Source organism: Danio aesculapii, chromosome 14, assembly GCF_903798145.1.
Source record: "Danio aesculapii chromosome 14, fDanAes4.1, whole genome shotgun sequence".
In the NCBI taxonomy this organism is placed as follows: Eukaryota; Metazoa; Chordata; class Actinopteri; order Cypriniformes; family Danionidae; genus Danio; species Danio aesculapii.
In genome coordinates, this window is record NC_079448.1 from 35,876,513 (window position 1) to 35,892,462 (window position 15,950).

The 15,950-nt window shown below is 36.1% G+C and overlaps 1 protein-coding gene across 1 annotated transcript in view; it reads left to right on the top strand.

Moving 5' to 3' along the window:
* Positions 1 to 9,281, top strand: part of apln (apelin) — a 33,467-nt gene extending 24,186 nt beyond the window's left edge. Inside the window, exon 3 of the mRNA XM_056472097.1 lies at positions 5,535 to 9,281. The gene's annotated coding sequence lies outside the window, so the exon portion shown is untranslated. The remainder of the gene's footprint in view (positions 1 to 5,534) is intronic.
* Positions 9,282 to 15,950: the final 6,669 nt, after the last annotated feature.

The following is a 15,950-nucleotide window of genomic DNA, read 5'->3' on the forward strand; positions in this document are numbered from 1 at the left end:
TAGTTGCAGCAGTTTTGTTCTGCGCATCAGAAACACGGCATTGTTTCTTTATGATTAATTAACCGTAATGAATTAAAGCGCGGTTAATAGTGAAATCGGCTAATCATTGAATCACTATAAACGATATCAGTGCATTGCACAAAAGGCCTTTTCTACAAACATATCCAAATGTTTTCGGCTGCCCGCATCACTCGCTTAATGTCAGGTGACTCACTCTCTGCACAGCCTTCAACTACAGCTCGTGCTGTATTGAACAGACGCACGTCACTTCATAACTATAGCGGCCTATTGTGACGTCTTGGTCACACTATTTGGAGGGCCGAAACAAATTCCCTCAGTGTTGGGTTCGCCAATTGAATAGTCCTGATCTAGATAAAGCCTTTTAACACATCATTTTGCACTGCAGAAATGTGGTAAAAACTAGAGATTACTTCACTTTTAAACTAGTCTTTTATCTAGGGTTACCAGCAGCAAATGGGTGATATGGTTATAACCAGTGTAAGGGTAATGCATTACAAGTAGTGCGAGCTATGTAATATAATGGTCCCTCATTATTCGCGGCAGTGACGTTCTAAAAATAACCCGCAATAGGTGAAATCCACAAAGTGGACTCAGCTTTATATTTTTAACTATCAAAGATGTTTTAAGGCTGTAAAACCCCTCACTGCACTCTTTATACAATTTTATCAGACAGGTATTAACATTTTCACACTTTTCTTTCTTGTTTAAACACTCTCAAAGTTCAAACCTTCGTAGAGAAATAAGTCCAGTATTATAGAATAAAACCAAAGATCAAAACCATTCGACCTTCATTTATTTATTCCGTAATGACGCCCTACCGCCATGTAACTTCTACTTTTATTTAGGATGTCCAGAAGTCCAACTTGTTGTACGATGGTTAGCATCTTCCTCTGCCTTTGAGGGTGCAGAACGTTTGGTCGATGTTATGGGGTTTATTTGGAAACATACAGTACAGCACTTCAGAGTCACACTGCTAGTGATCGAAGATTTATGTAAATTTGGCAAGCTGAACGCATTCTGTACAGTACAAGAGACACGGCACGGAAGAGACTGAATGACAATGGTCTACAGCCAGTCAGGACACAGAACACATTGCGCTAAGCAGGACACAATAATTCAGTAGAAAAAAAAGGCATGTCAAATTGAAAAAATACACGAAACTGTGAGGCCGCGAAAAATGAACTGCGTTATAGCGAGGAACTACTGTAATATTCCTTTTCTAAGTAACATGTAAAGTAACGAATTACTTTTAAAAAAATAAGTAATAATATTTGAGTAAATTTTTTGAAAATGTAATGCGAGTTACTTATTAATTTAATTAGCTTTTAAAAAATAAATTGCTGAATTAAAATTAAAGTAGTCACAATGAATCAAACAGTCAACGAGAGAATGTGTTCATTATTTTGAACGCATTAAGGAAATGGGGATGGTCTCAATGGACAGTGATTTTACTTAAGACAAATAGTAAAAAGTAGCAAACACATTGCTTTAAACTTTCAATAATCTGCATATATGCCATGTAGAGCTCTGGGGTCACGAAGTTCTCAGATATTATCCTAAAATAGAATTTTTTGATGTTTTTAAAGGTACCAGTAAAGGTGTAGGTTGTACAGGGTTATACAAGTCAAATTTAAGACTTTTTAAGACCCCTTTAAGACCATTATGAATGAAATTTTCAAGTTATACAGGGCTAAACACTAATGATTATTTCTAATGGCCCGGTTGGCCCAATGGAATTTTGCGTGCCACAAAAAATAAATAAAAATGTAATTATTTCCTAGCAATATAATTCAATGTGTCAAAACAAGAAAACTAGCTGTATACACTTTTATCAACATAATATTTATTTTTATTAATACAAATGCCAAGTTTAACATTGTTAAAAGCATATTTATTGTGGAGACAGTTACATAAATAAAAATATATATTTGTTGGCTTTTGGTCCAAATTGATTGAGTATAACTTCTATTTAACCTAATGCGTTACTGTTATAAAACATTAAGTTTCATATCTATTTATAAATTTTATGTCTACTTCCACTTATTTCTGTCAATAGTTTTTATATGAATGGAAGATAATGTTATGGGAAATATTACTCTGTTATTATCATGAGGAATTGTGAAAATGTTTTTAGTTTTCTTTCCTTGATTTTATTAAGATGGATTGTTGGTGATTGGATGGATGTCGACCCGATTGGGTAGCGTTACATGGACAGAAGAAAATTAAAACCTGTTTAAAATGATTTAGGACCTACAAAACAGTGAAAACATTTTAAGACTTTAAGACCCTGTGGACAGCCTGTTATACAGTGTGTTATTAAGCACAAAACTCCTCTATTAAAAAAAAGAAAGAAAAAAAAAACAAGTTCTGAAGGAGATCAAGCCTCCGCCAGGTATTAAAAAGTATTACAAAGTAACTCAAAAGCAATGTATTGCATTACTTACTATACAAAGTAATGCAAATAGTTACTTATTTTGGGGAGTAACTCAATATTGTAATGCATTACTTTCAAAAGTAACTTTCCCCAACACTGGTGATAACCCAGGGTAGAGCTTGATATTGTACAACAAAACGGCTTGTTGAAGAAAACAAGAGAAAAATACAAATTCAAAGTAATGATCAATCATTACAAAATTTAACATGTAAAAATGTAAGCTAATAAATTCAGACAGATATTTCCCTGTTAAATTGTACAGTTGATTTAAAGCTGTAAAGTTTAAATGGTTAGTACATTTCTTTTACAATCACGTTAACACGCTGATTATGCCTTGTGTCTATTAAACCTATTGAAGTGAGTATTTTAGCACTTTCATTATTGCCTGTCATTAATGCCTCATTGTAACCCAGATGCATGTGTGTGTGTTGTTGTTTTTTTAAAGAAACGGGTAGACATTAATTATTTAAAGTGCTGTTAATTGAGATGCACTGCCTGTGCGTTATTCCAACTGGTCTAACTCTACAAAACACAAGACTTTATCATAGTAAGATAAGCGGGAGTAAGCAAAAAAGGAGGTTAAAAGCTCAGCTGATGATTATGAAAACTGAAGGTTGTGTTAATGGAACACAAGCAACACAAGAATGAACAACCAGTTACAAGATCCAGATGCCACAACATATAAGAGGAACAGCACATGTTGAGAAAGCTCCTCTTCAAAGGTTTTCTAGCACAAAGGCACTGCACTGCAGAGAGCAAGAAATTGGAAATCTGCCTCATTCAGTACCGATGGGAACAAAAAGCAACTGCCTGACGCAAAGTTCCTCTTTTAAAGTGCCCGTAGCTCGCTGTTGTTGTTTTCTGACAATCAACATGATGTCATAGGGCACAAACAAACAAACGTACGATGAATCACAAACAAAACAAGGTTCAGATAAGAATCTGTGGTGCTGCACTGTGCGTGACTCAAACACAGAACTATGCAGGTGTCACACAGCCAGTAAAAAGATGGTTCTTATCACTCAATGGCCACTGTTGTACTGGAAGAAAAAAAGCTCTAGAGCTACTATCTGAAATCAATGTGAAGTCATGATGGCTCAAAAACTGTAAATGATGACCTCATTGATTTACATAGGTTTCTTGCTCAAAGTTAAGTGTGGGAACCAAACAGTTTCGGTTCACGTTGCCTTACATTTTATGAAAATAAAGTAAACTATAACGTCAAAATATATTTTTGTATCTTAGAAGAATAAAGTTTTAAATGACATGGGGGTGGTGCATTTGATGACAATTTGGATGGGGTGATCTACCCTAGTCCACACCTCCATAATTCTAGTTTAGAAAATCGAAACAAACAAATATATAGAATAGGCCTGCATGATATTGGAAAAATCTGACATTGCGATATTTTGTTTTGCTGCGATATACATTGTGATATGAATATAATTTCACCAGATGATTTGAATAGTTCTAATTGGAAAGATTTCAATTAGATCGACCGGGGTGATCAAGCCTTTTTCTATGCAGTGCATCTGCATAAAATATAATAAATTAAAAGCATGTGCTGTATAAAAACTACAGAGCAAAAATAAAAGTTAAATAGGTCTCTATGGCTCTCTGGGGAGTCTAACAGTATTAAAATATAGAAATTGAACAATCAAACTTAAAAATAACATCATTGTTTAAATAATTTTAACAATATTTAATGATATCTCTATTTTTAATCTTTAATAAATAATCTAATCCTGCGATGTGACTACTGCAGATACACACATTGCGATATGGATGCTCAAACGATATATTGTTCAACGCTAATATAGAATATATTTTGTTGATCATAAAATAAAATCAATACCAATAAATAATAGTTAACTAAAGATTTGATTTTTTATTTTTATAAACTATTTGATTCATATATATTCTTGAATGAACAGTATATAAACAATTGATATTTATTTGCATGCTCCGTTATTAGCATTTCTAGTTAGATAAAGGCTGAATTATACTTCTATGTTGAGTGATCGCCATAAGCCACGGAGCATGCCTTCATGCCCTGCTATTGTGGTTGTGTTGCTCTGAAAATAACAATTTCGAAAAGCTAACTGGCAGTGGGGTTTCTGTGTTTCTAGCTTACTGTAGAACTTACTGTAAAAGCAGCTCAAACTCACACTCATTCAAGGTAGATAGAGATGCAAGGTTTTTTCTTTTTAAAAGATGTCTAATAGACGTCTAAACATAGTCGTCTTGGTTAAACAAGGCTAAATATGGGCTGTCAGTCAAAATATAATAGACATCTGAAGCGGGGTCGCATATCGGATGCGCCGCAACATGGCGCGCACATGATGAAAGTATCGCACACATTTGCATGGTATTTAAAATAAAACTATTCAGATGACGCTCTGTGGCGCAGCAGAAATATGGATAGTATCCTGAGCCGTAGCTGGGCACCATGGACAGCCGCCAACTTGTGGCGCTGGTGTGGGTACCCTGATACAAATCTATGTTTAGAATTCTAAAATGCATGGCACTGCGAGGCGCATCCGGTGTGCAACCCTCTTAAGAATGGGCCAAAACTAGACCATCAAATACAAAAATTAATGACTACACACATAAAGTCTGTCTTATGTGTCTATTTAAAGACTAGTCTAGTTTTGGGCTATTCTTAGATGTATATTAGATTTTCACTGACAGCCCAAATTTAGCCTTGTTTTAGCCAAGCTGTCTACATTTAGATGTCTATTAGACGTCTATTAAACACAAAATTGTTTGCTGGGATGCTTGTCTTTTTCGGTGATACAAAAATAGTGTTTTCCCATCTAATACAGTGAAAGCCAGTGGAGGTCATTGTTATTTTGCTATTGAATGTGTAATGAATGCTCTATACTAGATACTGAAAGAACTGGTTTTAGCATACTAACTAACCTTTCGCATACTTAAAACTTTAAATGACTTGTGTAACTGTTCTTTTGTTAGCTGTGCAGCTCAGCACCCACTACCTGTGCCAATTAGTCAAAGTAGAGAAAACATTGATGGTTTCCTGCATTGCACCTTATTCATGTCTCTTTTCTTTTGTCCGCAGGCACAGCTTAGAGTGCCCTCCCCCTTGGTTCTGATTTCTATGCTCTTCCTTTGCCTTGGGGGGCCTTGCAACAAGGGGCCTTTGCTAGCCCAGCCTGAAGAGTGATGTCCATAGCACCTGCTGGTTCTTCAAGCAACTCTTCTTCTGTCCACAAAAAACCAGGACAAGCCACTCACCCTCAGCTCTACGAAGATTTGTGGGCCGGGAACGGGGGTGGGGGGTATTGAGCCCGAGCTATCAGATTCTGTCTCTCTCTGTCTGTCTCTCTCCTCCTGTGGTTTTCCTCATTTGCTTTCTAGAGCCCTTTCATGGCCACACTTTGCATGATGTGTGAGCAGTGGGGAGCCTGGTCCAAACAGTTATAGTCCGAAAGCGTCAGTTTCTTGTCCGAGATGTGCTAGTCCCATTCTCTCCAGCGTGAAGGTGACCACAGCGCTTTGTCCCATTGCTACGTGTTGGCAACTCTTGGCTTATAAATAGTGTTTATGAGGGAAATAAAGAACACGGCTAAATGTTTGAGCCCAATATGGCCCGGTCAGCAACGTACATTGTTTTTTTTCCAATTTCATCATCTGCCTACAACAAAGATGGTCCATTAGCATAATAATAGTATCAGTGAGTTGATTTAAATGACAAATTATTTCACATAATGACCTAAAAAGCAGAAAATAAGTTTAAAAGAGATAAGAACGCGAATCTCCAGAATGTGCATGTAAATGTAATCAACGTTATCTGGTCAGTTATAATTGCCGATTATATAATTGACTCTGAAAATGTCAAATAACTATAATTCATTGGCACATCTGTGTTAAACAGCTGGATTATATCTCTTCGTGCTGTCCAATGGCCATTACACATCATCCCACCAATGAGCCTAAGAGTTGTCAGGCACCCGAAGCTTAAGGGTAAAGCCACAGTGTCTCATTATCGAAATCACACTCCACTTCCATGAGCGTGAGATCATCGGTCCTGAGCCCTTTTCTCCTCCCCCATGACACACACGCTGCTTTACGGCAGAGATACATGACTGTTAACTGGCCAGGGTGATCTGCTTCACACGGCGGACCATCTCTCCTTTTAATGAAGTGCCAAATAGCAAATCTACTCCACAGTGCTGCCAGGAGAAGAAAAGTAAACATGTTACCTCTTATCTCGGGGGAAGCATAACATCTAACTACATGTATGCATTTTGCCATATGTTTGAACATCCGATGTAAAGGCAATGGTAGCATGGTTTGAAGACATTAGACCAAAAAGAAATTTCCTTACAGATCTGACGATTTAGTCCCCTAGACTGACAGAACTCGATGCCTTTATTTGACATCATACTGGAAATGATTTCTTGTTTGGTTCTCATTCTCTTGTTGTTATTTTGTGTTCAATTTCAGTTCATTTCTCAGGGTGCTGTGACAGAAGCCTGTATGGTTTATATTACACGCATTTATTTAAATAAAAAAACACACATTATTTGTATCCACACCATTTAGCTTCATGCTTATGTATCCGTCACTTTAGCTATGTTTTTACAAGCCATTTTTGTTCTCTCCCCATTGGGAGCAGTTGCCTTTTGAGTTTGAGCCTCTTTAGCACAGGTGGCTGCGATGGTTATTAAAGCCCAGTACTAATTGATTTTCCAACTGAAATCTCTAATAGAGCTCACAAAATTGGCACAGAAAGACCATGGTATTCAACTCATTTATGAGGTAACAATCGATAAATATGAGCAACTCTTGGCTTGGCATCGTCAATGCTTTCAGTAAAATACAAATTTTGAGAGGAGGCTTTTATGAGACTGTTAGCTAGACTTTTTAATTAGACATTAATGCAAATCAGCATTTGAGTCACTCCCCCCATTTCTCTGTGGATTTGAAAAAAAAAAACAGAGTCGCCGCTAATATACCACAAACATGGCCTTGCGGCAAAAATCAGCTCTTCATAAGAGAGTGCCTAAAAACCACAGTGGTAAAACACCCAGCCAAGCTCACCGCGATTAAAAATGGATCAAATCTTTGGGCACCGTGAATACTAATAATTCCAGTCACGCCATGATTATTTTATACCCTCTCAGACAGAGATGTGGGTTTCATTAACGCTTTCTCAGAACGATAGTGCTCCCGAGAGCTCTGCTTCATGGATCAGTAGGTCAGAACGCAGAGAAGTTGCCGTCTGAAGAGTCTGTTAGAGGTGCAGAGTAACGCCTGTTGTTCATGAATGTATCTTCACCATCCTCAACACAGGGCAACGTCGAGCAGTGTTTCAGTTCAGTTCAAGCCTTGAATCTTGAAACAAAAACTAGCCCGTCACTGCTACATACGACAACCGACCCCGATCCCCCTTCCAGCCGATGGTGATCGTTATCCGTTTCATCAAACATCCAAAGACAAATAATATAACAAAATCCAAAGCTTGTTACAGCAGAGACCCCTATCAATCACTTGGCTTTCCTCCAACAGCTCTCTGTACGGACATGCAAGGCTGCACTTTTGCAATTCCATTATGCTGCTGGAAAAATAAATCCTGAAAACAAGTCTTTTGGCATGTAATGGTTTTCCAGTGTCTTGTGACAATTAAATTGACTGATTCTTGTCTAGCTGGTTGTCCAAAGCTTACTTTTTTGATAGAGTGTGGAAAGCTGTATTTTATTTTTTCTGTGTGTATGGTCGTATAAAAGTGTACAAAAAGTAGTCTGCCGCACAATATGTCTGTCGTGGACACAAAAGAGCTTTCTCGCTTTCATTTGCCAGTCCGCCGTCCCCATTAAGATCGTCCAGACTCAAAACAGCAATGGCAAACACATACGTTAAACTTACAGAGCACAAATCTTTTTATATGAATGAACTCACTCGCTCATTCCTACTCTATCATGTGTTTCTGCCCAATTTGTCCTATGCACTTGTACGCACGTTCCACTTAATTGTTCAGAGGGTATTTTTATGTTTGAGCACAGACCTTTGCGTGGGGGAAATGGATCCAGAATGTGTTTGTATGTTGAAAACAGAGCTGTGGAAAGTGAAACTAGGTCTGAAGCGAGTCCCCTTTGGGTCTTAATCATTTAAAGAGGAACAAATACAAAACATAAGATTGTGATTGATTCATCGCATTGTTTTTATGGAGACATTCATTACAGAAAGAGAGACCCGTTTGGCTGCTTGTTTTCGATTAGCCTGTCACGGTGCATGTAAAATGTGGGGACCAGATCGAGTAGCTGAAATTCAATCCCAACACTCTCCCAAACGTTCACCAAATGTTTGGGACGCTAAGAATGATCTGATTCATCTGTTGCTTCGGAAAAAAAAAAAAAAACACCTCACACCCATAAAGAGCTCTAACCTCCATCCATAAACACGGCCTGTTTGTTCAGCACACCCATCCATTTTCAATCTCGAAATCGGTAGTCAGGCCTGGCATTTCAACAGTATTAGTGGGCCACGTGAAAAGCAAGGTATTATTATTCCTCCTCTTTATTCCTGTTGGAGGTGTGTGCTCATCAAACTCACCTGGCCAAATGTACAGTCCCTGTCTCTGTTTTGATGTTGACCTGGGCAAAAACAAATGAAATAAATAAATGAATTAAACAAGTGTATCAGAAATGGTTGAAATACTGTGTACATATTTGAACTTTTGGTTTCTAATTTATAAAAGATAAGCTTTAGCTCTTGGAGTACTTATTTTATTTGATTTTCCTTTCATGCGTAGCTTTGTGTTTTTATTTTCTATTTCTGTAAAGTGTGTAAATATATCTTTATGATTATAAGTAATATTAAAAAATCTTATTTTAAGAAACAAGTGTGAGTTTGTCCTTTTTATGAATAATGCAGAATGTTACAGAGTAATTCAATTTTAGATCTTTCATGATCATTTTCATCATTTAAAGTGAATTAAGTCCACTAGTCTGTGATATTTACACATGATAACCTGAAATATGCTGTTATCTTCTACTAACAGTTGAGTTACCACACATCACTTAAAAAAAAACTTGATTGGATAGACTTTCTCCTAAAGTATTGTTTTCAATGCTTTCAATGTTTTCCAAAATAAACCTATTCTATTGCAGGGGTTACCAAACTTTTCAGTCCGCGACCCCCAAAACAACAATGCCAGTGACTCGTGAAGCCCAATATCCTCTGAGGTGGTTATAAATACATAAACATTGCATGCAACATCGCACAAACAACAATAGGGCTAAGTCAATTCTTCAATTAATTTTGGAGAATGTCACTCTAAGACAGGGGTCACCAACCTTTTTGAAACTAAGAGCTACTTCTCGGGTACCGATTAATGTGAAGAGCTACCAGTTTGATAAACACTTCTTCAATAACAAATTTTCTCAATTTACTTTTAGTTGTAAGTTATTATTAAAAATTAATGATATTCATTGATGTGAAGACACGGATCATGTTAATGATTTCTCACAATAGTTCTCAACAATGATTTAACAAGGTAGGAAACAGATAAATATCAATATGCAACACTTCATTTGTCTGAAATTGTTTTTAAAGTATATATATATATATATATATATATATATATATATATATATATATATATATATATATATATATATATATATACACACATACATACATACATACATACATACATACATACATACATATATACATATACATATATAACTATATATATATATAACATATATAACTTAAATGTAATTTTTAATTTTACACCAATGCAAGCGTGATTTAAAAAGAATAACTACAAAAAATATTAGATGCAGCTTACTGGTATGTGGTGCTATGGTGAGCTATTTTTAGAACAGGTCTGCGGGCAACTCACGTGATCCTCGCGGGCTACCTGGTGCCCGCAGGCACCATGATGGTGACCCCTGCTCTAAGACCTTCCTCCATATTCAGTCATGGCCTTTATTTTTAATGTATGTGAGTGTAAGAAAGTTTAACCTGCTGCCATAAAATCAGTCTCCTGCATCTGACTTCTGATAACGTAAATCAACCCTGGGGTCCCAATCCAAAAACAAAAAAACAAAAAAAAAGAAGGCTGGTGGCTTTTTATTTGCATGTTGTTCTTTTTTTTAAATGTAACTATTAATTTTATATATTCTATAGGTTATGGATAAAATATGGCAATGCTAATGGTTTAATGAAATGAATTTGATTTTTGGAAATCATCAAGCGACTCCCCCTGACCCTCCAGGGTGTCCTGACCCCACTTTGGTAACCACTATTCCATTGGATAGCTCATCCTAAAATTAAAATTAAAGAAAATTCAAATCTACAGAAGGGCTGCACGATGTTGAAAAAGTCTGACATTGCGATATTTAGTTTTTCAGTGATATATATTGTGTTGTGAATACAATTTCACCAGATGGCTTGAATAGCTCTATTTTGAAAGAAATCAATAATTAGGATTGATTGGGGTGATTTTCTAAGAGTGTGAATCATGTATAAAATATAGTAAACAAATTGTAAGCGAAAAATAATTACAACAGAGCAACAAAAAATAAACAGTGCTTAATAGTTTTCCGGAGAGTCAAACTATATTCAGGTATAGAAATTGAATAATGAAATGTAAAATAACACTGTACAGACTTCATTGCACTAATTCAGTAAAATAATTCCTCAATAAAGTTACAAATGTACTTTTTTTGTGACTGAATGCTTTAAACTCTCTTGAAATGCCTTTAAAACACATGAGTTGAATGATAAACGTTCACTCTGTTATGGTTGTACTTTGCTGTGACTCAACAAAATGTATTCTTCACTGTTGTGCTGATCAACTACAATCCCAACTCAACATTGCATATCCTGCGATGTGACTATTGCAGACACACACATTGTGATATTCATGCTGAAACTTTATATTCTGCAGCCCTTATCTACAGTACACCTGTAAAATCATGTGTGTAACTCTATGGGACACAAAAGAACTTTAGGGGTGGTGAAATGGCATTGTCTTCTGGGCTCCAATGAATTTCATGGTAAACGAGCGTTCTTTAGTAAAGAGGAAAAAAACTTAATCACACATTTTTTTTATACATTTTATGTCAATTTTTTGTTGCTAATGTACGAAGTATTAAAGCATTAGAATGCAGACATAAAATACTGATTTAGATGATTTTAAAACTTTATACTTAGCACTATGTCCTTTAAAACACTAAGTTTTACCCATCGGGCAGCAAGATTTTACCTCAAATTTAATACAGTGTTGTATTATCGGTATTCTTCTATGTACTTCAGTAAGTAGCAGTCACTCCATTTTTACATGAATACATAGATTACCCTAAAAGACTTCAGAACATTAATGATCTGTTTTAACCATTTATTTCCTATTTTCCTACTTTATTGAGTGAAGACACCAAAGCAGAGGTGGGCAGAAACTAATTACATTTACTTCATTACTTTTACTTGAGTAAAATTGTTGGGCAGCGTGTACTTTTTGAGTACATTTCAGATTCATTTGGAGTAAATTTTTTGAGAAAAATAATTTCTCTTCGCTACATTTGGCGGCGTTATTGTCTTCCGTTACTGTCAAATGATAATAAATATGATTTATATGACTCGTTTGTCAACATCACGAGGTGCTGCGGTGGAAAGGTTGTGATGTGAGAGGTTGCTATAGAGATGCGTCTCCCGCTTTCGGTTAGAGTGCATGCCTGTGCTGAATGACATGTGGGGAAGACATGCAAGTTTATCGGATCAAAAAACCTTGCCAAGGTTCAGTCTGTTTTCACTCCAAGCAGTTTCATAATGTGATTTACATTTACATTAAACGGACATCGCAGCATATGCATGAATTACCTCCAACCTAAAAAAAAAGGTTGGGCGGTATCCAAATTTTGATACTGTCAAACCTATTTTACCTCAGTATCCGGTATTACCATGCATAATAAAAAAATTATGATGCAAGGCTCATACAGTGTCACCAAACTGTTGGCTTGTGCCTAAACCATTCAGAAACTGAATACAGTGTATGCAACCTTAAGTTCACGATCACCTGTTTGTCTTGTTCGTATTAGAGATCTGCGCGGGACACTCTCTCTCATTCTCTCACACGCACGCACGCACACACACTTTTAGATCCCGCGGTATACCATATTACCGGCCAAGCCTAATGTAGTGTCATGTACAGTAAGTGTCAAAGTTATACCAATTTGAACCTTATTAATGGCAACTATGGGATATGGGAAAGTCTTACTTGTTTTTAGTTTTTTTCATTTTTTAAAAACCATTTTAAGGGCTAAATTATTAGCCCCTTTAAGCTATATATTTTTTCAATTGTCAACAATTGTTATACAATAACTTGCCAAATTACCCTAACCTGCCTAGTTAAGCCTTTAAATGTCACTTTAAGCTGTATAGAAGTGTCTTGAAAAATATCTAGTCAAATATTATTTACTGTCATCATGGCAAAGCTAAAATAAATCAGTTATTAGAAATAAGTTTTTAAAACTGTTGTTTATAGATGTGTTGAACAAATCTGCTCTCCTTTGGGGAAAAAATAAACGGGGGCTAATAATTCAGGGGGTTTAATAATTCTGACTTCAACTGCATATGTATCAAGATACTAGTATTTAGCTTAAAGTGACATTTAAAGGCTTGACTAGGTTAATTAGGTTAAAAAATATTAAAGGAAATACAATGAAAAAATCCTTGCTTTGTTAATCATTTGAGAAATGTTTGAAATAGAAAAATAATTAACAGGAGGTAGTGACTATTTACACAAGTAATGTTTTCATCAGATAGTTATTTACTCTTCCTTTTAAGATTGTTTCTTTTACTTGGGTAAAAATTTCCTAAAGTACTTGTACTTTTACTTGAGTATAGACTTTGGATACTCTACCCACCTCTGCACCAAAGTGAGAAATCTCATCTTTGACAGATATATTTTTTTTAAATCATACAATAAAAATCCTCAACAGCTAGGGATGCAATAATTCTCTGTAAAAAAAACGTATCGTCCCATTGTTCTCCCACGGTTCGGTGCGCCCTGTGATCCGCGGTTCAGAATATGCATTATAAATATTTATTTGTTAATAAAACAACTGCAACAACTGCCTTTGTATGCTTCCGATTACCTTTCCCATCCATTGCATGTGTGAAGACCTGTCCAATCACCTCTTAGTATGTAATTCTGTTGTTGACATCACGTTTCCTCACGTATCGGTGTGTGCGTGTGGAGTTTCTGTGTTTCAGCATTGCAAATGAAGAAGATAAAACGCAAATGCGCAGCTAAGGCCAAATCACAGTGCATTGCCATCAGTGTTTCAACAGACTCTCAAGATAAATTCAGACAGACACAAAAACAGAACGAATGTCGTTTTTGTTGTTGTTGAACAGATAGCCTAGATCAGTGGTTACTAAAAGGTGGATCGAGGTCCGTGTCCAGACCCAGAAGCGTTCCATACGCTATTCCGCTATTCACTCTGTTTACCCGCTGTCTGCTAAGAACAGTTTTCTTCTCGACTGACTGTTGCCGCTGAATTAAGTAAGAAGAGCCGAACGCTCTCTCTTTGCTTAAGTTTCATTCACTATGATGGTATGTAAACGGAGCTCTCTGGAATCATAATAAAATCATATAGAAATCATAAATAAGAATGTGTTTCCTTGGTAATGCAAGCATAATGTAAACAGAAGTGATCAATACTTTAAAAGTGCTCAATTATTAAGATGTATTGACTTAATTATTATCTGCATAACTGGTTGAGACTGTTGAGTTCAGATGTAAAACAGAAAAAGGGGAAATTTAAGCTTTTACTCTTTATTTTCTTAAGCAATTTATTTGAGCATACAATTTTTAAAATGCCCTACTTTTATTTAATTAATGCGAGAACATGCAAATCTACAGTCATATTGTATGTGTAAAGCTGTTGCACTGTCAGTTGTTTGTTACCTAATAAATGTGTACATTGTTCTTTGAATTGTTCCACAGACATTTTTTCTAAGCATAGCACTAACCGTACCGTACCAAAACTGTGACCCTAAAACCATGATACATACCGAACTGTGAGTAGATTGAACCGTTGCACCCCTACAATTTCCAGCAACTTAACGTTTTGACTGAAAGCTGAAACTAAAGGACAAAAAAAGAAAGAAATCTATATTTAAAGCAAAAAAAAAAAAAGCTCTATATGTTCAGTCTGCAGCCCCTCATTGCCTCTGTCCACTGGGAGCAGCTCTGGGAAGTGTCTGCTTTGCATGGCGAGCTGACGTGGCCTGACAGGCAGTAGGGAACCTCGCAAGGTGATCGCACCCCGATCCACAGAGGTTATGTCATCAAACCTGGGTCAGCTGTATAATTGGGCTGGGGTCAGTGAGGCGATATGGAGCGTGACAATGAAGCTCTAGAGTTACAGTGCAGATCTGGCTGCTTCGATGACTGCAGGAGGCACTTATGTACCCCCAGACTGCTCAGGGATCAGTGAGGTGTCTGTTCACTCTCACTGCAATAAAACATGTCAGAGATTCCTATTAAAGTTAACTTATAGACTGAGCTGACAACCTTGGACCTATGAAGTCTGTTAGAGGCTTATTAGTAGGGCTGCATGATACTGGATAAAACGGACACTTTGATATTCACTTTTCCAACAAGATACTGTATGTTATATGAAGAAATTAAAATCAGAGCAATACTGTTTTTAAGGTGTTCACTGTTGTGTTTATAATTTACCAGAACTAATCATCAAATGTGACCAAGAATAAGTTTTACAAGTTCAAAACATTTTTACTGATTTAACCGTCTTTTCTTTATGAAGTTGGACACGCGTGTGCTGTGTGTGTATATGTCTGCTGTGTGTGCGTGAACTTTGTAATGACATTGTGTGTGATTTATCGAAAGGCTTGAATTAACTCCACAACAAATACATCTAATAATTATTGATAAAGTTCTCACTGTAGTATTTCTCACAAACGTTAAGAGATCTGCTTCCTTCATGTCTGTCACTGTGCTGATTATCTGATGCAGCCGAGGCGGAGATTGAGGCACACTCTGACAGGCATGTGGGAACGGTGGGCGGAGAAAACTAGCATTAAAGGCACAGGCAACAAAAACAGCTACATAGAGTTCAGAGCTGAAAAATCCCAATGTCCAGAAAAATATAATAAATAATCTGATGGGTGTTTTGAGCTGAAACTTGACAGACACATTCTGGAGACACAAAAAACTTATCTTAAATCTTGAAAAATGGGTAAAATAGGTGCCCTTTAATTTCTTTGTTTTCAAATGTTAAAATATTAAGCTTTTATTTTGATCAAAAAGAAACATGTACACTGCACAATTGAAAATATAAATATATACAGTATATATATATATATACACACAGTATATATATATATATATATATATATATATATATATATATATATATATATATATATATATATATATATATATATATATATATATATATATACACACACACACACACACACACACACACACACA